At 43.2% G+C, this 27,067-nt stretch overlaps 1 protein-coding gene and 1 pseudogene across 10 annotated transcripts in view; one reads left to right on the top strand and one right to left on the bottom strand.

Annotated features, from left to right (window-relative positions):
- Window positions 1-22,796, bottom strand: part of GALNT11 (polypeptide N-acetylgalactosaminyltransferase 11) — a 63,167-nt gene extending 40,371 nt beyond the window's left edge. For 7 of the 10 annotated variants that reach the window (XR_014066510.1, XR_014066511.1, XR_014066512.1 and 4 more), the window contains exon 1: window positions 22,593-22,796. The gene's annotated coding sequence lies outside the window, so the exon portion shown is untranslated. Of the gene's footprint in view, window positions 1-22,125 lie in introns of all 10 variants that reach the window. The other 3 variants (XM_081533540.1, XM_081533543.1, XM_081533539.1) reach the window with 2 other exon arrangements.
- On the top strand, window positions 5,332-6,335 carry LOC145523373 (histone-lysine N-methyltransferase SETMAR pseudogene; annotated as a pseudogene).
- Window positions 22,797-27,067: the final 4,271 nt, after the last annotated feature.

Here is a 27,067-nt window from a genome sequence, read left to right as displayed (position 1 = left end):
GCATCCTTTGGCATTGCCTTTCTTTGGGATTGGAATGAAAACTGACCTTTTCCAGTCCTGTGGCCACTGCTAAGTTTTCCATATTTGCTGGCATATTGAGAGCAGCACTTTCACAGCATCATCTTTCATCAGGATTTAAAATAGCTCAGCTGGAATTCCATCACCTCCACTAGCTTTGTTTCTAGTGATGCTTTCTAAGGCCCACTTGACTTTGCATTCCAGGATGTCTGGCTCTGGGTGAGTGATCAGATCATCATGGTTATCTGGGTTATGAAGATTTTTTTTTGTATAGTTCTTCTGTGTATTTGTGCCACCTCTTCTTAATATCGTCTGCTTCTGTTAGGTCCATACCATTTCTGTCCTTTATTGTGCCTATCTTTGTGTGAAAAGTTCCCTTGGTATCTCTAATTTTCTTGAAGAGATCTCTAGTCTTTCCCATTCCATTGTTTTCCTCTATTTCTTTGCACTGATCACTGAGGAAGGCTTTCTTCTCTCTCCTTACTGTTCTTTGGAACTCTGCATTCAGATGGGTGTATCTTTCCTTTTCTCTTTTGCCTTCAACTTCTCTTCTCAGCTATTTGTAAGGCCTCTTCAGACAACCATTTTGACTTTTTGCATTTCTTTTTCTTGGGGATGGTCTTACCACTGCCTCCTGGACAATGTCACGAACCTCCGTCCACAGTTCTTCAGTGACACATTAGATTTCAACTAAAACAGGCGTTATAACTTCCTAAAATATTTGCTTGGAGGTAGGGAAAAAACAAGCAAATAATAACAAAAACAAAAGCACTAATTCTTCAAAAGGCCATGAAATTCTTTAGTTTAAGACTTAACTGCATGGGACTTCCCTGGTGGTCCAGTGGCTAAGAATCAGTGTGTCATTGCAGGGGACATGGGTTCGATCCCTGGTCCAGAAACTAAGATCCCACATGCCGTGGAGCAACTAAGCCCATGTAACCACAACCACCCACATGCCTTAGAGCCTGTACTCGAAGTCACTGTGCAGCACAAAGAGCCTGTGTGCCCCAACAAACACCTAGCGGAGCCAAAAAATAAACAGTAATAAAAAGACTACCTGTTACAGGCTGCTCTGATTCCATGAAGAACTGTGAATAAGAACCAATCTCTTCTTCAACTGTGTAAGGGGACTCAAATTTAGATTCTTCTCCTCATACCACTCCAGGCCTTCCCACTTCAACCTTGGCCTCCCTGACAGGGAACACAGAAGGGAGCCAGGCACAAGGGGCCCAGAGAGGAAGCCGGCCAACACTTTCAATCACCGAGACGCCAGAGCGTGCTAATCTAGCACTATGCCACTAAGCAGCTCAGGACAATGGGGGGGGGGGTTAGGGTTCAACAAATGTTAGCTTTTTCCTCATCAGGTCTAATTTTAAAATATAAAATGAAAGGTATTTGTGACCCTCTGTTCCTTACAATGACCTACAAGTCCCTATGTAAAAGTCTGACTGTATTTCCCACTATTTCCCTCCTCATTCGTTTCATCCTAGACACAGGTCTCCTTATGGATCACTATGTGTGAGGGATTACACATGGGTTCTTCCTTCTGCCTAGAATACTGTTCATCCCAGGTGGTGCTAGTGGTAAAGAACCCACTTGCCAATGCAGGAGATGTAAGAGACACGGGTTCAATCCCGGGGTCAGGAAGATCCCCTGGAAGGGGCTCGGCAACCCACTCCAGTATTCTTGCCTAGAGAATCCCACGGACAGAGGAGCCTGGCAGGCTACAGTCCATGGGGTTGCAAAGAGTCAGACACGACTGGAGCGACTTAGCACACAGCTTTACCTCTACTGAATCTTTGCACAATTATTACCTTCTCAACAAAGTTCTGTCTAGACAACCAGATTTAAAACTGCAACTCAACCACCAAACACTAGCAATTCCCATTTTTCCTATACCATACAACTTACCACCTTCTTACATACATTAATTTCTTATTGATTATGTTAATTATCTGTATACTCCCTGTTAGAATGTATGCTTCATCAGAGTAAGAGTGTTTTATCTGTTCTGTTTCTTGCAGTATCCCCTGAGCTTATAACAAAAGCTAGCACAAAGCAAACATTTAATAAATATTTGTTGAAATTAATGAAAAAGTTTCTGGAGAAGACTCTTGAGAGTTCCTTGGACATCAAGGAGATCAAACCAGTCAATCCTAAAGGAAATCAATCCTTAATATACATTGGAAGGACTGATGCTGAAACTCCAATATTTTGGCCACCTGATGTGAAGAGCCAACTCACTGGAAAAGACCCTGATGTTGGGAAAGATTGAAGGCAGGAGGAGGAGGCAACAGAGGATGCGATGATTAGACAGCATCAACAACTCAACGGACATGAGCTTGAGCAAACTGAGAGGTACTGAAGGACAGGGAAGCCTGGCTGCCGTCCATGTGGTTGCAAAGAGTCGGGCACAACTTAATGACTGAACAACAGCAAATGAAAAAATTACTATAATGTAGTTATCATGTGCTTGCAAAATGCTGGGATTTCCAAACAAATATACTACTATCCTGTTTGAGTCAAGCAGTACCTTAATACTACGCATGGAGATCTTATTTCAACCTTATTTCAACAACAGTATCGGCTTCCCAGGTGGCACAGAGGTAAAGAATCCTCCTGCCAATGCAGGTTCAATCCCTGGATGGAGAAGATCCCCTGGAGTGGAAATGGCAACCCGCTCCAGTATTCTTGCCTGGAAAATACCATGGACAGAGGAGCCTGGTGGGCTACAGTCCATGGGGTCGCAAAGAGTCAGACACGACTAAGCAACAGAGCATGACAACTAGACAGGACAATAACCACAGTATTAGAAATGGTACCAAAAAACCCACCAGACTCTCACTGTCCAGTTTCACAAGTTAAATAAAGCTCTCTGCTATAAAAAGAGGGGCTACTTTCCACTTGGTTCACTGCGTGATTTTCGGATGCCTCTTGCCTGCCAGCACCTAAGGGCAAAATGAAAAAAGTTTTCTCTTCACCCGTAAGGTTTGACCCACTCCATCAAGAGTCTTCATATAATACCCCCAGGTCACCCTCTCCGCAAGAGCACATCACGACTCCTTGGTCTAAACTACAAAATGTATTAACTCTCAACAATTTTATGGGTAAATATAATTTTTCAAGCCATATTGTAATTTTTTAGAGAAATATTTTATGTAGTGACTCATTATACTAAATTGAGGAACCTATAAAAATGAGAGGAACTGACAAAACCTAGTCATTTTTTTAAATATAATTAATTCCAAATCTTCAGAAGCAAAAAATTTCAGGAGTCTTTTAAACAGGTCAAGAAGTTAACACCCAAATATAAAGAAAGTGGAAACCAAACAGATGCCTGTTATAAATAAAATAACAGGTCCTTAACTGCTTAAGAAATTAAAACATCCAAACAAAAATCAAAAGGCTGAAAACTTAATCTATGCTAACAAATAATGAATCCAGCATCTACATGATAAAAAGTTTTTTGCTTTGTACTATCTGCCATTCCTTCTATATAGCCATGGCTTCAACATCTGAGACTTGAAAGCTTTTAAAAGGAGGGTCAAAGCAAACATTTAAGGGTAGTTAATACAAAACAACTAGTGACCAAATACTTTCAATCATAAACTTGAACAGTTAATAAAGCAAAAATTTCAGCAGTTAGATACCAAGGTAACATATTCTTCAAAATGTACATGAATAAAAGGCTATGCTGAGCTTAGTCGCCCAGTCGTGTCTGACTCCTTGCGACCCTGTGGATTGTAGCCCACCAGGCTCCTCTATCCATGTGTATATTCTCCAGGCAAGAATACTGGAGTGGGTTGCCATGCCTTCCTCCAGGGGATCTTCCCAACCCAGGGATCTAACCCAGGTCTCCCACAATGCAGGCAGATTCTTTACCGGCTGAGCCACCAGGGAAGCCCAAATAAACGGCTAACCACCTGTTTATGTGAATTTTCAGTAGACAAGATGGTGTGGTTTCATGTCTTCTCTAGTCGTGGTCTGGGAGTTGCCCGGGAACAAGTGGCTAGTAAGCTGAGAGTCGGTTTTGCCAGGGTGGAACAGAGGAAGAACGGGGAAAGGTAATATGCAATGTGCTGATTAGAATGACAGACCACAGATTTAAGCCAGACAAGGAGAGGTGAGAGGCTCAGGAAGAATGAAGCAGGATGGAAAAATGTGGATGGGCCAATGGGCCCTGGTGTAGCTGAATGACTGTTGGAGTTATGTTACCAGAGAGAGTGATCTGAAGAGATGCACGTTGTGGTTGGAAAATGAGAGGCTAACACTCAGATTCTGAAGAGGTACAGTGAATCAAAGAATCATTTCCAGACACACAAACTGAAGATACCCCAATGAACAATTTGCCTATAGTATAAGCATTGCTATACTTAGTGTAAGCAACACCCCGAAGACACAAGCATTTTCATCTTTTCAAACTCATTATGGTTAGCACGGCATCTATTGTGAACAATTAAGGTGTATTTACGTTCCAAAAGAAGTTACAGGACATTGTTTAGGTTGTGTGCAATGAGAAGAGTATAATAATGTAAGCAGGGCTAAACAGTTTACATAGACAGTTTCATTAGACATTATCATTACTTAATTTTTTCATTGAACGATATCACTGGAGTATTTTTACACCTTACAAAGTGATTACCATGGTGAGCTCAGTGATCATCTGTCACCACAAAGTTATTACATCATCACTAATATTCCTTACGCTGTATATAACTGTAAGTTTATACCTCCTAATCTCCTTATTGACTCCATGCACCCCCCACCCTCACCCCTCTGGCAATTACCAGTTCATTTTCTGCATCTATGAGTCTTTTCTCTTTTGCTATGTTTGTTTTGTTTCTTACATGAGTGACTTATTTCACCAATAGTGAAATATAATACCTTCTAGGTCCAACCATGTTGTCATAAATGGCACAATTTAAGATGATACTAAAATCATTTCACTAATTTTCCAGTCACAGCCTACTAAATGTACTGAACAATCTAATATTTTTCTTCTGAAATCTAGAGAAAAGGCTAACACTGGAATCATGCAAGAGTTTTATATGCCAGACACCACTCAAGGTGCTAGGGATTGATACTTCAAGTTTTGCTATTATGCTAAAAAAAAAAAAAAATCAGAGAATAATAGATTGGCGCAAAAGTACTTCTGATTTTGCACCATTGAACTCTGCTATTTGATATTGGAATATAGTCTTAAATAAATGTGGTTATGTTATACATCATTTTAATGTGCACTTATCGCTTTGTTTTTTTGCTAGTGACTTATTACTTGCTGTTTATTTTATGTATTTATTTTAGAGTAGGAAAATGATGTTAGACAAAAACCAAATTCAAGTGATTTCCTTACTCGAATTCAAAATGCGCTGTAAAGGAGCAGAGAGAACGTGCACCATCAACGATGCATGTGACCCAGGAGCTGCTAATGAACGCACGGCTCCGCGGTGGTTCAGGAAGTTCTGCAAAGGAGACGAGAGCCTGGAAGATGAGAGCGCGGTGCCCGGCCATCGGAAGGCGAGAGCGGTCAGCTGAGGATCATCAAAGCTGACCCTCTCACAACCACACGAGAAGTTGCCAAAGAATTCACCGTTGACCATTCTACAGTCATTTGGCATTTGAAGCACACTGGAAAAGGTGACAAAGCTCAATACACATGAGCTGACAGCAAATTAAAAAAACTGTCGTTTTGAAGTGTCGTCTTCGCTTGTTCTACACAACAACAACGAACCATTTCTCAATTGGATTGTGACATGAGATAAAAAGTGGAATTTCTATGACAATCAGCAATGACCAACTCAGTGGTTGGATCAAGAAGCTCCAAAGCACGTCCCAAAACCAAACTTGGACCAAAAAAAGGTCATGGTCACTGTCTGGTGGTCTGCTGCCCATCTGGTCCACTACAGCTTTTTGAATCCCAGTGAAACCATTACATCTGAGAAGCACACTCAGCAAATTGATGAGATGCACTGAAATCTGCAAGGCCTGAAGCCAGCACTGGTCAACAGAAAGGGTCCAATTCTTCTCCAGGACAATGCCCAACCTCATGTCGCACAACCAATGCCTCAAAAGTTGAACAGATTGGGCTACAAAGTTTTGCCTTATCCATCATATTCACCTGATCTCTCACCAATCGACTACTACTTCCTCAAGCACCGGGACAACTATTTTCAGGGAAAACCTTGCCACAACCAGCAGGAGGCAGAGAATGCTTTCCAAGGGTTTGCTGAATCTCAAAGCATGGATTTTTACACTACAGGAATAAACTTACTTCTCGTTGGCAAAAATGTGATTATGGTGGTTCGTATTTTGATTAATAAAGATGTTTGAGCCTAGTTATAATAATTTAAAAGTCATGGTCCGAACACAATTATGTTTGGCCCAGTACATGCACTGAGAAGCTGGAGCTGGTGTGCTGGATTAATGCTGAATGAGGAGGCACAAGCCAGCCACCTGGAGGCACCCCGGAGCTCCTCTCAGCATCTGGCTCTCACTATGGAGAAGTGAAACCCACTGGGCTGTGGGACTGAAGGCACTCTTTTAGTATACCCTCACAAAGGATGGAGGCTCAGGTGTCAACTACAATTGGGCACTTGCCATCTAAAGCTACAAGGATTAAATCACGTGCTGCTGATTTTCAGCACCCTCTGAAAGGAGCTCAGGGTGGGAAGCGGGAAAGGAGGCTAGGGGAAAAACTAGCAGAACAGGCCTTCAGATAGTCAGACATCTTCAGGAGCCGATTTTATGAGCCAGATCCTTGTACCTCCTCATATCTAGAAAAACACTCAAATCCTTCATGGTGACAACTATCTCGTGACTAGCAGAAACCTTCTGGAAAAATATATGCTTGATTGCATGTATGCCCCCATCACTAAAATCACATGTATACTGTCCTTCCCCGCTGCCTCTCTGGAGCAGTGTCTCAGAGCTATCGGAGGTGCTGTCTCCCAGGCTGCAGGCCTCATTTTGCCCCAGATAAAACTTAACTCACCACTCTTGCATTGTGCTTTTTTTTTTAAGTTGACATATGAGACATATTATTACTTATGGATCCCAGAATCGGCAGGGCGGGGGCAGCGGGGGGCACAGCACAACAACCTAGGGAAAGGGCAGTTCTCTGTCTGAGGACGTCAGCAGGAGAGAGGGCAGGGTAGCAAGCGCCTCTTACTGACTGGGGTGGCCGTGACTTTCTGCAGGCTTAACTCTAAGTGGCTGTTTTAAACGATGCCCTGGGAAAAGCAAAGTGGCAAAGTGCAAGCACCCTGACCAGGAGTTATTAACATGTAAAAGGCCCAGACAGCAACTCAGAAAAACAAAGCTGTTTTCCTCAAAAGTTGTCTTTCTCATCACAGTGCAGATGAACAAGAAGTTAAAAATTAAAAAAACCCTGAAGTCTCACTATCAATGTTTTGCTGCAAATTCTACTAGTTATTTTTAATCTTCCTACCCTAGCCACAAAATGTAAACAACAAATTTGGAGAGGATTAAATAGTTTAAGGCTTCGAATGAGATATATGGCCTTTTAACTTCAGAAGTAAAGAGATTTTAGCATAAAGGAAGAAATATTTTAAATCCATTAATTTGTAAAAAATTTGACAATAAAATTTGGACACTGAACAAATAGTCTAAAAGCATGATTTCAAAAATTATGTTTTCTCTATAAATCATTATCTAGTCTGAAATTAGCGTGCCTCTTTCAATAGCCATCTTTTTTTTACTACGAGACTAATGAGACAATTCTATTTAACCAAACAGGACAGCCCTCATTTTCCTTCAGTACCAAATAATTATCATAATCTTTAATGAAGTTTAAAATGTTTATCTTTAAATGTTAAGTATTTACCTTTCAGTAGTTTCCAGCTGCTTTCTCATCAGTATATATTCCAAAGGGTCAAAGAGTAAACATTTTGTTAGCTTTTTCCATGAAAGAGATTCATATTTTAACTCAGCTAGAGTCATGCAAGTACAAATACTGATTTATAACAGTGCCTACATACCCTGTAAAATTACCAGGTGACGACAACACAAAAATACACACTATTCTTTCCCATTCCTTATCTACTCCAAAGACTAGAAAGAAATATATTTCATAATTACAATTAAGGCAATTGTTGAATTAGGAAAGGTTCAGAGCAAATTCCAGACATCATGAGCTCTCTGGGAATAATCCTTTGACCTTTTGATATTTATGAATGTCCTCTCTATAAGAATATCAAGGAGCATAAACACATGTAAGTGTCTATATATGATATCTCAAATGCAGAGGAAAACCACACGGTAATGTTGATTGGACGGAGACAAAAGCAAATTTAAACACTAAAGAAAACCGAAAGGATAGAAAATATGACAAATTACTTAAAATTACCAAATTTAGGACACCTGCTTTGTCAGTGAATAAGGGCTGATAGAAGCTAAGGAGGCTAACTATTGTTTTTTAATACTCTCTCCCATCAAATGCTCCAGTAAGGAGCAGCTCTCCCTACAGAAGACAGGTAGAAGAAAGTGACCACAGCCTCAAAAGGGCCTGCACAACCAACATTTACTTCATGGAATCATTACTCTCAAGGTCTTTCTAACTGTGTATTCTATTATACATACTAAACCTTCTTTATTACAACCGGTCATACTTTAACTCATTTCTGATCCCATAGGTCTGCTCAAGACTGCCAGGCATTCTTAAGAAATGCCCTGACTGCAGCTAGCATTTTGTCTTTTCTTCAGTCCCAGCAGAAACAGCCCATATCATGTCAACACAGGAATTTAAACCCAAATGTAGTCAGAAGCCAAACAGATTATAAAGAGGAAAGAGAGAGAAAATAAGTGTGGTGTCAGGGCACGTCCACCACCTAAAGCAATTCAAATTCAAGAACTCCAAAAGCTGCTGACCAGCCTCCAGACTGCAACTTTTTTTTTTTTTTTTGGCTTCATCAAATGGCTTGTGGGATCACTTCCCAGACCAGAGACTGAACCCAGGCCATGACAGCGAAAGCACCGAGTCCTAACCACGAGACCATGCAGGGTACGCCCCAGATTGCAACTTCTGATGGAGGTGCATAAAATGAACAGTACATTAACACAACCCCCCAAACCACAAAAACTATTACTTCTTGTTCCTTCTGCCCATAAGAAGGAAGATTAAGTCAAAAGTATATCAGATAAAGATGAAATGAATGAAAAAGAAAAAAAATAGCTGTTAGAAATAAGTGTTCTGAGATAGCCAAATACATAGACTACATACAAGCATACATACATCCATGGTCAGCATGGCCTCTGCAGCCAGCTTTGCTCCAGGGTCCAAAGACATACTTGTGGAGCTGAGGATCCCTAAACCATGGCTACTGACGGTTTTATTCGGCAAGCATGTCAAGAGTCTTTAGTGGTGTACAGGGCTGACAGAGTGGTTTATGTACATTAGTCAAGTGAGCAAATTAAGACGAACAAAAAATAGAACAGAAAATAGTCCAAGGTGTAAGATAGATAGGAAGAGAACAATGAGTCTTATCTTTTCCCCTCTTAGTTTTAGAGAAATTAAGTAACTTGCTTTAAGGATACACAGCTAGTAAGGGGAGAAACTAGATTTGAATCCCAGTGACCTTATGTCCTTCATTGCTTTGTAACCATCTGGCAAAGAAGAGACCAGTGATTCTCAATTTGCCATTCTTAAAAAAAAAAAAAAAACAGAAGTCATCCAGTGATTTTTTTTTTTTTTTAACATAAATTTATGTTTCCCACAAGAGTCAAGGTATCAGTAACTCTTCTCCTAAACAAGATGTTTGTTCACCTCTCTGGATTTCTATCATCTCCTAAAATTGGAACCCAGTAATTCTTTACTATTTTTAAATTCTCAGGCTTTTCAGGAGCATCAACTACCTTGAATGAAGCTACCCAGACTGCCATTACCAGAAGCACAAAGCCAGGGTTATGTTCTAAACTGTTGCTTTTTGTATTTCAAAAGGCACAGGCTAGGCACTGCTAAAAAGAGATGTGAGAAAACCATACTGTGACAGAATACTGTGTTTTTTTTCATAAACTCATTCCTGAGTGCATCCTACCACCTCAGGAGGGTTAGAAAGCAAACGAATCTAATTGGCAAACAGCCAGTTTCATTCCTAGCTGCTCCTGTTAAATCAGGCTGCAGGAAATCAATACAGCTGATAATGTTACCTGCACATCCTCTCGAGCCTCACCATCCTGCACAGGGTTGACTTCCAAGCACCAGCACCCCCATCTCCAGCCTCTGGAGTCCATCTCCCCACCTGCAAGGTGGGCCCACAATCTGGGGGAATGGGCCCCTCCCAAGCGGTGGCCCTCGACAGTGGGCTGGTAGAAGCAGCCAGCTCCCTCACAGCCAGGGTAACTGCCACCCATATTCTTCACTGGCCCCCTGTTCCCTGCATGATTAGGCTTTAACTGCCCACAGTGGAAACTGGCTTGAAAACACGCCCCTTACTGGCTGGCCTTCCTACCCTCATTTCCTCATCCCCCCGCTGGTGTGTCCTAGATCACTCACTATGTGGATCTGAATTTATATCTCAGGATTTGCTTCAGGGGGCTTCCCAGGTGGTGGTAGTGGTTTAGTCTCTTAAGTCGTGTCTGACTCTTGTGACCTCGTGGACTGTAGCCCGTCAGGCTCCTCTGTCCATGGGATTCTCCAGGCAAGAATCCTGGAGTGGGTGGCCATGCCCTTCTCCAGGGGATCTTCCCAGCCCAGGGATCAAACCAAGTCTCCTGCATTGAGAAGACGGAGCAGCACAACCAAGAGTAGCCCCTACTCACCACTACTAGAGAAAGCCAGAGCAAGAGCAGTGAAGGCCCAGCAGAGCCAAAAACTAAATAAAATTATTTAAAAAGTTCTTCTGAACAGTTGCAAGATATTTTTTCAACTAGCAAAAAAAAAAAATTTCAAAGTGATAAGCTTTTCCAAGGAAATCAAAAGCTCTCAGGCAATGCAGCTTGAAATAACTGTTAATTAGCAGGTAAATATGAAGAATCAAACTCACCCAACGCAAGCAACTCTCAGATACAACACCGCAGTCCTGAACCTATGCATCTGGTTCACTCAAGATGGTAACAAGTCATAAAATCTAAGTGAAAAAGCCCTATATGAAAAGGGCTTAGAAGCCATCTCTTCTATCTGTACAAAAATAAACCGAAAATCAATGACTTCTGAACCCATCAAAGAACAAAGGTTACAGGACAAACTGCCACCAAAAACCTGGAGAGACACAGCTGAGATCTGCTTACCTGGAGCAGAAGCTGCACCATAAACTGGCCTGAAAGTGAGAGATTGCGAGAATGCAGTCTGGAACAGGGAGGGGCCGCACCCTTGAGGGCTTTACCTCCAGGAATCCCACAATTGCACTCATCTCACACGCTAGTAAAGTAATGCTCAAAATTCTCCAAGCCAGGCTTCAGCAATACGTGAACCGTGAACTTCCAGATGTTCAAGCTCGTTTTAGAAAAGGCAGAGGAACCAGAGATCAAATTGCCAACATACGCTGGATCATCGAAAAAGCAAGAGAGTTCCAGAAAAACATCTATTTCTGCTTTATTGACTACGCCAAAGCCTTTGACTGTGTGGATCACAATAAACTGTGGAAAATCCTGAAAGAGATGGGAATACCAGAGCATCTGATCTGTCTCTTGAGAAACCTGTATGCAGGTCAGGAAGCAACAGTTAGAACTGGACAAGGAACAACAGACTAGTTCCAAATAGGAAAAGGAGTACATCAAGGCTGTATATTGTCACTCTGCTTATTTAACTTATATGCAGAGGACATCATGAGAAATGTTGGGCTGGAAGAAGCACAAGCTGGAATCAAGATTGCTGGGAGAAATATCAGTAACCTCAGATATGCAGATGACAACACACTTATGGCAGAAAGTGAAGAACTAAAGAGCCTCTTGGTGAAAGTGAAAGAGGAGAGTGAAAAAGTTGGCTTAAAGCTCAACGTTCAGAAAACTAAGATCATGGCATCTGGTCCCATCACTTCATGAGAAATAGATGGGAAAACAGTGGAAACAGTGTCAGACTTTATTTTTGGGGGCTCCAAAATCACTGCTGATGGTGATTGCAGCCATGAAATTAAAAGACACTTACTCCTTGGAAGGAAGGTTATGACCAACCTAGATAGCATATTTAAAAGCAGAAACATTACTTTGCCAACAAAGGTCCGTCTAGTCAAGGCTATGGTTTTTCCAGTGGTCATGTATGGATGTGAGAGTTGGACGGTGAAGAAAGCTGAGGGCCGCAGAATTGATGCTTTTGAACTGTGGTGTTGGAGAAGACTCTTGACAGTCCCTTGGACTGCAAGGAGATCCAACCAGTCCATCCTAAAGGAGATCAGTCCTGGGTGTTCATTGGAAGGACTGATGTTGAAGCTGAAACTCCAATACTTTGGCCACCTCATGCAAAGAGTTGACTCATTGGAAAAGATCCTAATGCTGGGAAGGATTGGGGGCAGGAGGAGAAGGGGACAACAGAGGATGAGATGGTTGGATGGCATCACTAACTCGATGGACATGGGTTTGGGTAAACTCCGAGAGTTGGTGATGGACAGGGAGGCCTGGCATGCTGCGGTTCATGGGGTCGCAAAGAGTTGGACACAACTGAGCGACTGAACTGAACCGATCCCACCACTGTGTATGTGCAGGCCCCAGACTGATCCCCTCATGACTAAGGTAGGGGAGGAGAAGAATAATCACTGCAAAACACGAATCTAGCCCAGAGTCTTCTTCCTAACACAGGCATATGCTCCAGGGGGAAAAGACACCAGAGCTTTCTCCAGATTAAGAAGGACCTTTCTCCAGCCCCTCCTAGCCCTCCAGTCAAACCTGAGGGGGAAAAGTGTTAGTCATTCAGTCCTGTCCAATTCTTTGTGACCCCATGGACTGTAGCCCGCTAGGCTCCTCTGTCCATGGAATTCTCCAGGCAAGAACACCAGAGTGGATTACCATTCCCTTCTCCAGGGGATCTTCCCAACCCAGGGATCAAACCTAGGTCTCCTGCATTGCAGGTAGATTCTTAACCATCTGAGCCACCACGGGAAAAAGTAATCAACAAAGGTGAAGGCTTCTATAAAACAGACTGGAAACTCTGCAGCTAGGGAAGGGAATGGGTTGCAGGGAGGAATAAAGCTATAGCAATGGAGAACACTTGTGAAGGTCACAGACACAGACTGAGATTTAATTGGAAGATTACCGAATTCTTACCCTTCCTCACACTTCACCATAACACCAGCAGGGCTCCAAATAGAATACTTGTGTGTTACAGCTGACGTGGGTTTCCCAGGTGGCACTCTGCCAATGCAGGTAGACGTAAGAGACACAGGTTTGATCCCTGGGTCAGGCCAATTCCCTGGAGAGGGGCAAGGCAACCCACTCTAGTATTCTTGCCTGCAGAATCCAATAGACAGAGGAGCCTAGTGGGATACAGTCCATGGCGTTGCAAAAGCCAGACACAATTAAAGCGACTTAGCACTCAGAGCTGACACAGACTCTCTCTGAGGAACAGTACTTATACACACAGGGCACTAGAAGAATCCAAAGCCTCTGGAACCTGTTAACTCCTGCAAACATTAAACACTGCCAAACCTCTATTAGTTCCTATTACCTGATAGCCATAACAGCCTTTCAAAAACAACAACAAAATGCAAAGCTTAATAAAAGAGGAAACAGTCACCAAGACAAAGCAATCATCAGAGCCAGAATTAGATGACACAGATTTTGGGATTGGCAGACAAGGAGTGTAAAATTTCTATCATTACTATGTTAAGGGCTCTAATGGAAAAAGACAGCATGCAAGGGTAGGAGGAGGATGGAAACAGTAAGAAAGAATCAAAAGGGAAGGCTAAAAACCAACAGCACTGCGAAAGCTATGAAGAACGCCTTCCGCGGGCTCATCAGACTCCACACAGCCAGAGAAAGAAGCAGTGAGCTGGAATATAGGTCAACAGACACTCTGCAAACTGAAATGCAAAGGGAAAAAAAGAATGAAATAAACAGAATATCCAAAAACTGTGGGGCAATTTCAGAAAGTATAACACATACACATTACTGGAATATCAGAAGGAAAAAAGGAAGCAGAAAAAATATTTGAAATAATAATGGCCAAGAACTTTCCCAAATTAACAACAGATCCTAGGAAGCTGAGAGTACAACCAAACACATTAAGTACCCTAAAAAAAAAAACACCTCACTTAGGTATACCATATTCAGACAATCAAAAGACAAATACAAAATCTTGAAAGAAGCTACAGGGAGGGAAGAACATTTCATCTACAGAGGAAAGAGAATTACAGTGGACTTCCCATCATGCAAGCAAGAGCAGAGTAAAATAGTCAAAGTATGAAACCCCATTACCACCTCAGAATTCTATATTCATTGATATTATTATTCAAAATGAAGGAGAAATAAAGCCTTTTTCATTTAAACAAAAAACAAAAACAAAAACTGACAAATTCATCATAAGCAGACCTGTCCTGCAAAAAAATGGAAAAAAAATCTTCAAGCAGAAGAAAAATGATATAGGTCAGAAACTTGGATCCACATAAAGAAAATAAGAGCATCAGAGAAGGGAAAAATACACTGAAAATAAAATCCTTTACTTTCCTTATTCTTATCTGACCTAAAAGACAACCAGAACAAGCGCAGAACAAAATAACAGAACAAGGGCATTCCCACTGGCTCAGCAGTAAAGAATCTGCCTGCAATGCACTCCAGAAGATTTGTTGAGCAATATACATGGCATTTGGGGGGTGATATCCAATATGATGATATCGTGCATGTTCTGTCATGTCTGATTCTTTGTGACCCTATGGACTGTAGCCCACCAGGCTCCTCTGTCCGTGGGATCTTCCAGGCACAAATACTGGAGTGTCTTGCCATTTCCTCCTCCAGGGGATCTTCTCAACCCAGGAATCAAAACCTCGTCTCCTGCGTTGGTAGGAAGATTCTTCACCACTGAGACACCAGAATTACATTACTTTAAGGCAGATTCACGGGTTAGTTTAAAATGTATATTGTAAACTCTAGGGCAATCACCAAAAAAAAATTTTAAGAAATATAATGATATGCTATGTGGTAGGCAGAATAATGGTCCTACAGAAATATGGTTTTTCCAGTAGTCAGGTATGGATGTGAGACTTGGACCATAAAGAGGGCTGACAGATGAAGAATCGATGCTTTAGAACTGTGGTGTTGGAGAAGACTCTGGACAGTCCCTTGGACTGCAAGGAGACCAAACCAGTCAATCCTAAAGGAAATCAACCTTGAATATTCATTGGAAGGACTGATGCTGAAACTGAAGGTCCAATATTTTGGCCACCTGATGCGAAGAGCTGACTCACTGGAAAAGACCCTGATGCTGGGAAAGACTGAGGGCAGGAGAAGGGGGCAACAAAGGATGAGATGGTTGGATGGTATCACTGACTCAATGGACATGAGTTTGAGCAAACTCCAGGAGATAATGAAAGACAGGGAAGCCTGGCGTGCTGCAGTCCGTGGGGTCGCAAAAAGTCAGACAGGACTTAGTAACTAACAAGAACAACAAAAAGTAAAAGGATGGAAAGCTATATACCATGCCGCTGCTAAGTCGCTTCAGTCGTGTCCGATTCTGTGCAACCCAATGGACTGCAGCCTACCAGGCTCCCCCGTCAATGGGATTTTCCAGGCAAGAGTACCGGAGTGGGGTGCCACTGCCTTCTCCATATACCATGTTGCTGCTGCTGCTAAGTCGCTTCAGTCGTGTCCGACTCTGTGCGACCCCATAGACGGCAGCCCACCTGGCTCCCCCGTCTCTGGGATTCTCCAGGCAAGAACACTGGAGTGGGTTGCCATTTCCTTCTCCAGTGCATGAAAGTGAAAAGTGAAAGTGAAGTTGCTCAGTCATGTCCGACTCTTCGCGACCCCTTGGACTGCAGCCCACCAGGCCCCTCCGTCCATGGGATTGTCCAGGCAAGAGGACTGGAGTGGGGTGCCATTGCCTTCTCCGATATACCATGCTAACAGTAACCAAAAGAAAGTTAAAGTAACCAATTAACTTCAGACAGAGCAGATTTCATTGGATAATTAGGGATAAAGGGGGTCATTATATGATACTAAGAGGTCAGTTCTCCAGGAAGACATAACAATCTTGAACCTGTGTATACCTAAAAAGAAGGAATCAAAACACATGAAGCAAAACCTGAGAAAGAAAGTTACAGATTCCAGCAACACCAGCGGCAACTGACAGATCGAGTGGACAGAAAAATCAGTAAGGAGACAGATGCCCCGAGCAGCACCATCAATCAACTTGATCTAATTGACATTAATAGACAACAGCTGAATAGATATTCTTTTCCAGCCCACAATTCACCAATGTAGAGCATATTCTGGGCCATAAAACACACTTGAACTGATTTAAAAGGACAGAAATCATACAAAGTATATTCTTGGATGAAGTGGAATTAAACTAGAAATCAGAAACAGAAAGGCAAAAAACAACCAACCCCCTCCCCTACAACCCCAGATATCTGGAAATTAGAGTCTCAAGAGAAATTTTAACATATTTTGCACTAAATCAAAATGAAAATACAACTTATCAAAATTTGTGGGATACAGCAAAAGAATTGCATAGAGGGACAGTTATAGCATTCAAATGGGTTAGAGTTCAAGATACCAGTATTACACGTCTTTAGCTTAACATGTTAGCTTTAGATAGATTGTTACACATATATGCCCATATATATTCAGTTCAGTCACTCAGTCATGTCCAACTCTTTGCGACCCCATGGACCACACGCAGCATGCCAGGCCTCCCTGTCCATCACCAACTCCCGGAGTTTACCCAAACCCATGTCCACTGAGTTGGTGATGCCATCCAACTATCTCATCCTGTCATCCCCTTCTCCTCCTGCCTTCAATCTTTCAAAGCATCAGGGTCTTTTCAAATGAGTCAGTTCTTCACATCAGGTAGCCAAAGAATTGGACTTTCAGCTTCACCATCAGTCCTTCCAATGAATATTCCGGACTGATTTCCTTTAGGATAGACTTGGGTATGGCATAAGCCCTCTTCAAGGAGGTCGCCGTTAACCCCACCATAGAGCTGCCAGAACTTACACAGGACTGGGAAATATACTCTGGGAGGACACAAACAGAACCTTGTGCACCAGGACCCAGAAGAAAGCAGCAGTGACCCCACAAGAGGCTGACCCAGACTTGCCCAGGAGTGTCCAGGAATCTCCAGTGGAGGTGTGGGTAGGTGGTGGCCTGCTGCAGGGTTGGGGGCAATGAGTGTAGCAGTACATGTATGGGAAGTACATTTTGAAGGAGGTCGCCATTATCTTCATCACCTCCACCATAGTTTGGCCCCAGGTAAATAACACGAAGGGAACACAGCCCCACCCATCAATAGAAAATTGGATTAAAGATTTACTGAGCATGGCCCGCCCATCAGAACAAGACCCAGTTTCCCCCTCAGTCAGTCTCTCCCATCAGGAAGCTTCCATAAGCCTCTTATCCTTCTCCACCAGAGGGCAGACAGACTGAAAACCACAGTCCCAGAAAACTAACCAATCTGATCGTGCGGACCACAGTCTAACTCAATGAAACTGTGAGCCAAGCCGTCTGGGGCCACCCAAGATGGACGGGTCATGGTGGAGAATTCTGACAAAATGTGGTCCACTGGAGAAGGGAATGGCAAACCACTTCAGTATTCTTGCCTTTAGAACCCTATGAACAGTCCATATATGTACACATATATTTTCTTGCTTATCAGCTGCCAAGGTCTAGAAGAATAACACCCCCATGACAACAAGCATACCTAGTGCCCAAATCTTGGTTTCTAACAGAATTCTCCAATAAAAGGAACCAAAGCTCCTTGAAGAAATGACTGACTCTTGGACCGGGAAAGGAAACATGTAAGATGAGCCTGAACTACCTTGCAGTGCCAGAAAATAAGAAAATGACACACAAAAAACCCCAGGAAAAAAAAATCCCAGAATGATGGGGATACATTAAAGGAATAGATGGAACAAAACGAAAGAGCTTACAGAGGCCATACCTAAAACAATTTAAGCAACAAAATAAAGTGGTACTGCATTATAACCCAAAGTAAAGATAACTATCCATGAGTCCATAATGACAGAGATAACATAAAAAAAAACTGACCATTAATAACTTTTGTACAATCACTTTTCTTAATGTCTGAAATTTTGCAAAGTAAAACTTTTATATGTCTTTATACATATATACATAAGTGTGTATTGATATATATACAATCTATATATATATATAATATATATATATCACCCAACAACCAAATGCTCCTTTGACTCTGTATGTAGGTTGGTTTCCAGGGGTTATAATGTGCTTACAATGATTAAGTCCTCAACTAATTCTTCTCCATGGAATCGCAGGACACAGATTCTATATGCGTTGTGTATTTGTATATATTAACTGTTTTCTCCTCATTTCTGCTTCCTCATTATTTAACACAAGATTCACTGGAGATCAACTTTACAAACTAGCCTGCAGAAAACAGAATGTTCACATGGAAATGCCTGTTGCAGGCTATGTACAGACACAGAGTATCAGAAGGGTGAACTGCCCCACTGAAGTTGGGCTCCTGGCTCCAAGTCCACTCTCTACACTCCAGTGGTTCTCAGCCAGAGTCCAAGATATCTGGCAATGTCTGGGGAAACTCAGCACCACCGGAGTCTTTTGGAAATGTTTTTGGTTGCCATGACCAGGGATCCTGCTAACACCTGGTTGGGAGAGGCCAGGGATGTTGCTAAATCCCCTACAATGCACAGAACAGCCCCAAACAATGAAGAATTATCTGACTCAAAATGTCAACAGTGCCAAGTTTAAGAAACTCTGTTCTGTAACACTGGGGCTGGGACATGTAACATTTTTCGAACCCTTGAACAACAAGGCAAGTAGAAATGCCAACCTTCCAGGCAGTTGGAAAATCCATTTATATGGTAGGCCCTCTGTATCTTCAGTACATCTGTACTGGAGGGTTCAACCAGTTGCAGATTTTGCTGTACTGTAGTATTTACTGTTGAAAAAAATCTGCAAATTAACGGACCTGTGCACGCAGTTCAAATCTGTGTTGTTCAAGGGTCATCTATACTGATAAATGAAACAACTTGGATGAACAGGGAAACACATATGAAAAAGTCTTCAGTCTCAATAATTACTGCAGACACGCAAATAAAAATAAGATACTATTTTCCAACTCTTGAAAAGTGAAAGTGTTAGTTGCTCAGTGGTGCCCAATTCTTTGTGACCCCATGGGCCCAGCCAGATTCCTCTGTCCATGTAATTCTCCAGGCAAGAATAGTGGAGTATGTTGCCATTCCATCTTTTCTAGTTTTTCCTGACCCAGAGATCCAACTTTCAGTCTCCTACATTGCAGGCAGATTTTTTACCATCTGAGCCACCAGGAAAGCCCTTAAAAACCTTTATACCCTTTAGCCAATAATCCCACTTACTCTAAGAATAAAAATCCTGAAGAAATAATAAATCGGGTGAAAAACTAGGCATTTCCTAAAGCAAACTCCAAAAAACGCTACAATACAGATATAAATCACAGTATATAGAAACAAGTACAAAGGACAAATTAAATCTGTATATTAAAAAAAAAACTTAAAGGAAATGCCTTATAGAACTTAAGATTTAAGTTTGACTTAAAAGATTAAGACTTCAATGGCCCCAAAGCTAAAATATCTCAAGCAGAAAGCTGAAGCATAAAGAAAATGCAACATGTATTTGTTTTACCATTTTTCAAACAGAATAGTAAGTAGGACGGTTGGTTACAAGGAATGCACACATCTGGTTAAGGTTAGTGGAACTGATTAATTCTATGAGGACAGGCTGGGGCTATGACCCTGAGGGTGAGAATTAACTCATTCTACAAGCAAAAGGAAGCTAGTGTTTTTAAGCAAATGTACCTTAGGAAGCGGAGAAGGCAATGGCACCCCACTCCAGTACTCTTGCCTGGAAAATCCCATGGACGGAGGAGCCTGGTAGGCTACAGTCCATGGGGTCGCTAAGAGTCGGACACGACTGAGCGACTTCACTTTCACTTTTCCCTTTCATGCACTGGAGAAAGAAATGGCAACCCACTCCAGTATTCTTGCCTGGAGAATCCTAGGGACAGCAGAGCCTGGTGAGCTGCCGTCTATGGGGTCGCACAGAGTCGGACACGACTGAAGCGACTTAGCATAGCATAGCATAGCATAGCACCTTAGGAAGAAAATCCTAGGATCAATGTATAAAATGATTTGGGACAGGGGGAAATAAAATCTAGAACCAGGGAGCCAGGTAGAAAAAAAAAAAAAATTCCAATAAGAGGCATTCAGTTTGCCATAGAGCTGTGAAAGTGAGTGGCAAGGAGAATCAGAGCCAGAACTGCCTGCCCTTGTCAGCTTGACCAGATATGGGACCCTGAGGGAGAAGGGGAGAAGGCAATGGCACCCCACTCCAGTACTCTTGCCTGGAAAATTCCATGGATGGAGGAGCCTGGTAGGCTACAATCCATGGGATCGCTAAGAGTCGGACACGACAGAGTGACTTCACTTTCACTTTTCCCTTTCATGCACTGGAGAAGGAAATGGCAACCCACTCCAGTATTCTTGCCTGGAGAACCCCAGGGACAGCGGAGCCTGGTGGGCTGCTGTCTATGGGGTCGCACAGAGTTGGACACAACTGAAGCGACTTAGCAGCAGCAGAGGGAGAAGGAGGAATAAAAACAGCACTCAGTTAAGCCTCAGTGACAGTGAGGAGCACTTCCAAATGCAGGGCGTGCAGGTTCGATCCCTGGTCCGGGACTAAGATTCCACATGCCTCAAGGCCAAAAACCCAAAACAGAGAACAGAAGCAATACTGTAACAAATTCAAAAAAACTTTAAAAATGGAAGGGGGGGAAGGGTTCTTTAAAAATAAAACAAAAACAAGCAAAAACACACAGATTTACCATATGACCCAGCAATTCCACTCCAAGGTATGTATATCCCAAAGAATCAAAAACGGAGACTCATACAGACACATGTAAACACACGTTCACAGCAGCGTTATTCACAGTAGGCAAAAAATGGCAGCAACCTAGTGTCCATCAATGGATAAACAAATTGTGATATAGCCACTCAGCCATATGTATGTATGCATCCAGCCATACAAAGGAAAGAAGTCTGAGATACACTACAGCATGGATGAACCTTGAAAACTGAAGTGAAATAAGCTGAACAGGGCAAATATTGTATGATTTCAATTCTGTGAGGCATCTAGAATAAACAAATTCAGAGACAGAAGGGACTGGGGGTAGAGCAAGTGGAGAGTTACTGCTTAATGGTTAGACTTTGTGTTTAGGGTAAAAAAACTTTTGGAAATAGTGGTTATGGCGACACAATATTGTGAATGTACTTAATACCTGAGTTGTATACTTTAAAAAACGGTTAGAACAATAAACTTCACGTTATGTGTACTTTACCACAATAACAAAAGACTAAAAAAGAAAAGTTAGAACTCAAATTGCCAAGAACAGCACAGGAACTGTCCAGAGAAGGCAGGAAAAGCGCGGACTATTTCACGACGTTTAACGTGAAAACCTCAGCTGACATATACTGAGGGTAGAGAGGTTTTCTGGTTTCGATTTTTTCTCAAGGCAGAGTAGAACTTAACATACGGTATTTATCTAGGTAATAGCAAAGAACTGAGAGGAGTTAAAGGAGAGGTGGGAAGGTCTGGCTTGTTATTTCGGGGGACGAAACTACCACCACAATATTTTATTGGTATTTTATTGGTGCACGGCAGCGTGAGATGCATTTCAAAGTTATAATTTCATCTTATATTTGGAAAACCAACCAACCGATTGCTTTCCTAACACAGAGTAAAAAGGCACGCAGGACGAAATATCTTCGATGAGAAAAATACACGAGGCTCTTCCATCACGAGCGTATTCAAACTCTTTAAAGGGTGAAATCAACCCGTAATGGAGGGGGGGGGCTCGATATTTCTGTATTTAAACCACACGTATCTTAAGAACTTGGGCAACTGTACAAGGAACCCAATTTCTTCAACAAGTGCACTTCAAAGAAACAAAAAAGGCAAACTCCAGATGCTCACCCACCGAACGCCCTGCGAGGACCTGGTCAAAGCACAACCCAACCGTGAAGAAAACAAAATTGTGTTTTTCTTCAAAAATCTTTCAAGGAACTGCTGCACACTGCCCGAATACTGTGGAAACCGAGGGCTGGGTCCCAGGGGGTGCGCTACTCGAGTCGCTCCGGGGTCTAGACGTTTGCAAGTCCCCGGAGTCGTTTCTGAGGCACCGCTTTCTCTCAGACGCGGCCGCAGCGCCCGGGACCGCGTTTTCTCAGACGCGCCGGCGGGGCCGGGGGTGGCTCCTCGCGCCGCCCCCACAGGGCCGGGCGTCTTCTCCGGCCACCCCCGAGTCTGCGGCCCGAGACCCCGCGGAGGAAGCGCCGGCGCTCGCACCCTCGGGGCACCCGGGGCCGCGGCCGTCCGCCTGAGGCGCTGAGGAGATGGACGGAGGCCGCGCGGGCTCACACGCCGCCGCCGCCGCTACTCACCCCGACGCCGTCAGCGCAGCACCCCGGCCTCTCGGGCCTCGGGCTGGGGCATCCTCCCTCCCGCCGCGGCCCGGGTTCGAGCCGCATTCGCCTCCGCAGCGGGCGGAGCCGCCTGGCAGGAAACGCAGCCCCGGGCACACAAGGGCTTCTCCCCCCTCACCCCCACCTCGGGCTCAACCCGTGCCCGCGCCGCAGCCTCGGCTCGAGCGCGCGCCCGCGAGCGCCACGTGACCAACGCCTCGGCCCTGCGCTGACGTCACCGCCCGCTGCGGGCACGCCGCGGCCCCGCCCCTGCTGGTGGGCTGCGGGGTCTGGGGGGTTAGTCCTGCGGACTGCGGGTTCTTAGCTCTTGAATACATGGGCTCATTAAGGGCAGGTGTCCTAAACATATTAAAAGATGTGCGGTCCCAGTTATGATGAGTTAAAAATGTCAAGGCTGGGCAGAAGTTTGGGTTAAAATCTCAGGAGCTGGTGACGAGAGTGGAAAATTGGGGCACACCTGCAAAGGAGCACCAGCAAGGCACTTGGAGAGGCGGGCGGGGAGCTTACCAGAAATGCTGACTCCAGCCACAGAGCGGTGAGCCAAGGGTTGCAGTCCTCAAGCCACCACACTGCAGTGAGTCCTGCCACAGCCCCCAGCCACCTCGCCACTCCCAAACTGCATTCCGCCGATGGGATAGAATAGGATTCTGGCTCTGATTTTGGCTAGGCTGCATATCGGAGGAATGATCTCAGTAAGCCCAGACTCTTGCATCTTCCCGTGCAAAGAAAAGCACTAAATTCCTTACCTTGCAATATCTGATTTTCTTTAATCTTTGAAGTTCCTACTATCTGACCTTTGTTGCAGAAATTCTTATCTATCCTGGCTCCCCCCTTACCTCTTCAGAGCAGTTCCTCAGAGTTATCTAAGAGACTGCATTCCAGGCTTAAGTCCTTGGTTTTGTCCGCTGAATAAACCGTAATACTCAACGTGTAGGTTATGCTTTTTTTTTTCAGTCAACAGGCCCCACTCCAGACCAATTTAGTAATTAAAATATGCACCGAGATCTCCAGATGATTTATGTATAAAAAGTTTGAGATCAGTGTCCCAGGGTGCAGTCAGTGCAGGAGACCTGCCAGTGCTCTACCGTCTCTCAACTCTTGATAGTATTTAAATATTTGTCCTTCTGATGGGTCTGGGCTTCAGATGGGTTCACACCGTCCCATCAAATTAATGTACAATCATACCATTCCAGAAGCTGAAGTTTTCGTCAACTTCAGCTGGTGGTGGTTTTGTCGCTAAGTCATGTCTGACTCTTGCGACCCCATGGACTGTAGCCTGCCAGGTTCCTTTGTGCATGGGATTCTCCGGGCAAGAATACTGCAGTGGTTTGCCATTTCCTTCTCCAGGGGATATTCCCGACCCAGGAATTGAACCCTGGTCTCCTGAATTGCAGGCAGATTCTTTACCAACAGCTACAGGGAAGCTCCAATTTTTTACTGTTAGAATGACATGAAAATACTTTTTACAGTATAGCATTTAAACCCAGGGTCTTTGAGGCTAGGCGAATTAAGCTAATATATGGGCTGTGTTCATTTGTCCATAGATATAGCCAGAGGAAATACAGGAGGCCTAAAATTTAAATTTCAGATAAAAGAAAGTAATTCACTGATATATCCCAAAGAATACGTGGGACATACTTATACTATTATTGTTTATCCAAAATTCAAATTCACCAGGGCATCCTGGAGTTTTGTTTTGTTTTTTGCTGTGCAGCATGTATCTTAGGTCCCTGACCAGGAATGGAACCCCTGTACCTCTCACAGTGGGAGCTCAAAGTTTTACCCACTGGACCATCAGGGAAGTCCCTATCCTGTACTTTTATTTGCTAAATCTGGCAACGCTAACCCTGGAGAAGTTCTAACATTAGTTTTCTGGTTTATGAAATGGCAATAACAACAGGAACTATTTAATATCTTATAAAGTTGTGTGGATGAAATGAGATAATCTATGCAGAGTACTTACCAAGGGGCATGAAATATAGTGAGCATTCAATAAGTGTTGGCTCTTTTTTTATTTCATATCTGTATGTCTTAGGTAAATTCCTGGAAGTATGCTTTTCTTACAGAATTCTCTGGCTAATTTAAGGCTTAGGGAATGGGTACCCACTCCAGTATTCTGGCCTGGAGAATTCCATGGACAGAGGAGCCTGGCAGGCTACAGCCCACGGGGTCACAGAAAGTCAGACACGACTGAGCGACTTTCCCTGAGCTTTTGGTCATACCCAAAACAGTTCTGTGACAAGCACTGTGCCGGTGAGCAGATTCTTCTCAACTAGTTCCAGAATACGAATCAAATTTTAAAATTTCTATACAAAAACCCAAATTGCCTCCTATGGGCAAGTATGGATTTCCTTTCAATCACACCAAACACTAGGATGTCGATTCTGATTTGTTTTCTCTTCCAGTCAGCTGAAATAATATTCAAGAGGAAACTGTTTAGGCAACCTTCTACATCATTTCTAAGACTCATCCATGTTATCTAGTACCTGAACTAAATTGCATTAAAAAACTGAGACAATGTTAGGCCCATGGCTCTATGAAAAAGAATATTTTTCCCCCCTTGGTTCAGTGTTGGTATTTACAGCATCTTTCTTTATGCTTACCAAACAAGAAGATTCTCTGAATTTATACTACAATTCTCTTTTTGCCTTTGGCTAAATAACTTTTATTTTGTATATTACTCTAACTTTAATAGATTCATTGATTTATTACAATTGATTTTTCATTACTTTCTAGAAGCAGCTAAGGTATAAATATGGCCAAGAATATCATAATAATAATGTGGCTATCACTTTGTTCTGCCAGCTTGCCTTTGTAAAAGCTCGGTCAGGTTACCCTAACCACCTGTAACAAACGTGTGTGCTGTGTGCTCAGTCGTGTCTGATGCTCTGTGACCCCATGGATTGTAGCCCCCTAGGCTCCTCCGCCCATAGAATTTTCCAGGCAAGAATTCTGGAGTGGGTTGCCATTACCTACCTAGGGGATCTTCCTGACCCAGGGATTGAACCTGCATCTCCTGCATCAGCAGGTGGATTCCTTACCACTAGCACCACCTGGGAAGCCCTGTATCCTATGGGCACAGGTTTTTCCCATCTCTTTCTAGCAATAGATTTTATAGAGTATTTTGCCAAACACCATGAGTTTAAAGACATTATAAACTGGTTCTTTTTTTAATATATATATTTTATATATTTCTTATATATTTATACTTGTTTATATTATTTCAAAGAACACAAGCTCCATAAAGAGACAGATGTTACCTGCTCCATTGTCTGCTGTGTCCCAGCACCTAGACACACACCTGGCCTGAGCTTGATAGAATGAGCTTAAATAGATGAGTTGTTTCCTGCTATATAACATTATATTTTCTCCAGCAGAAGCTATGTTTAGTGATTCTGAGTCTCCTCCTTTCTACTCCTTTCAGTGTGTTCCTTCCCTTATTTTCTCATTCTTTTTGTTTTTGAAATAAATATATTTTCACTTTTCTAGCTGTGTTCACTATGGTGAATGCCACCACCATCCCCCTAGCCTGATAGAAGTACTTTAAGACACCCAGGAGTGTGTCCACCCGGGACAGATATGGAAACTCGTTACTTCTTCCCTAATCCCAGCTAAACAGTTCCCAAGTCATGTCAAACACAGATTATCAACAAGGCGTGCAGGCCACAAAGTGTCAGGACAGCTATAGGCCAGAGCCGTGGGAGGGAACAGGCAGGAAAAAGGCAAAATTAGAAGCAAAGAACAGGGAATGTCTCCGATTAACTGAAGGGCCAACAGGAACAAACAGGGAGGCTGGGCTGGAGAGCTGGGTCATCCAGGCAAGTGGCTGGACGTTAAAAACTCAGGAAACCAATCAAGCAAGGCATCAGGGTCAGAATCTGCACCAGCAGCTAGAAAGGAGCTCAATACAGTTGAGCCAAAGTTAGTATGGACCAACCAGGCTCTCTGAGAATGTCTCTCTGGGGAGGTCACTGGCCCTGGTCACCTATCTGCGGTAGGAATTGAGCTGACCAAGAGTGGAGCCGTCCTTATGGTCTACCAGGGCGAAGTAGGCTTGGCAAATGTGCTGTGCTCAGTCATGTCCCACTCTTTGTGACCCCATGGACTGTAGGCCACCAGGCTCTTCTGTCCATGGAATTTTCCAGGCAAGAATACTGGAGTGGGTTGCCATTTCCTACGATCTTCCCTACCCAGGGACTGAACCTGCCTCTCTTGAGTCTTCTGCATTGGCAGGTGGGTTCTTTACCACTGGTGCCACCTGCAGCTTGGCAAATAATTGGGAATGATACACTGTATCTCAATCAATTTTCATAGTCTAAACTGTGTGACAACATGCATTTCCAATGTTCAAGGTCTTGCCCCCCATAAATTTAGAGGCAGACGAGAAACAAAGTACCCAGAGCCATCATTAAAGGAAGGGGAAAAGGCAATTC

The sequence above is a fragment of the Giraffa tippelskirchi genome, chromosome 10 (genome assembly GCF_054371585.1).
Source record: "Giraffa tippelskirchi isolate mGirTip1 chromosome 10, T2T-mGirTip1v1.2.pri, whole genome shotgun sequence".
NCBI classification, from domain to species: Eukaryota; Metazoa; Chordata; class Mammalia; order Artiodactyla; family Giraffidae; genus Giraffa; species Giraffa tippelskirchi.
The sequence above is the reverse complement of the archived record's forward strand: the minus strand, read 5'-3'. Positions and strand labels throughout refer to the sequence as shown.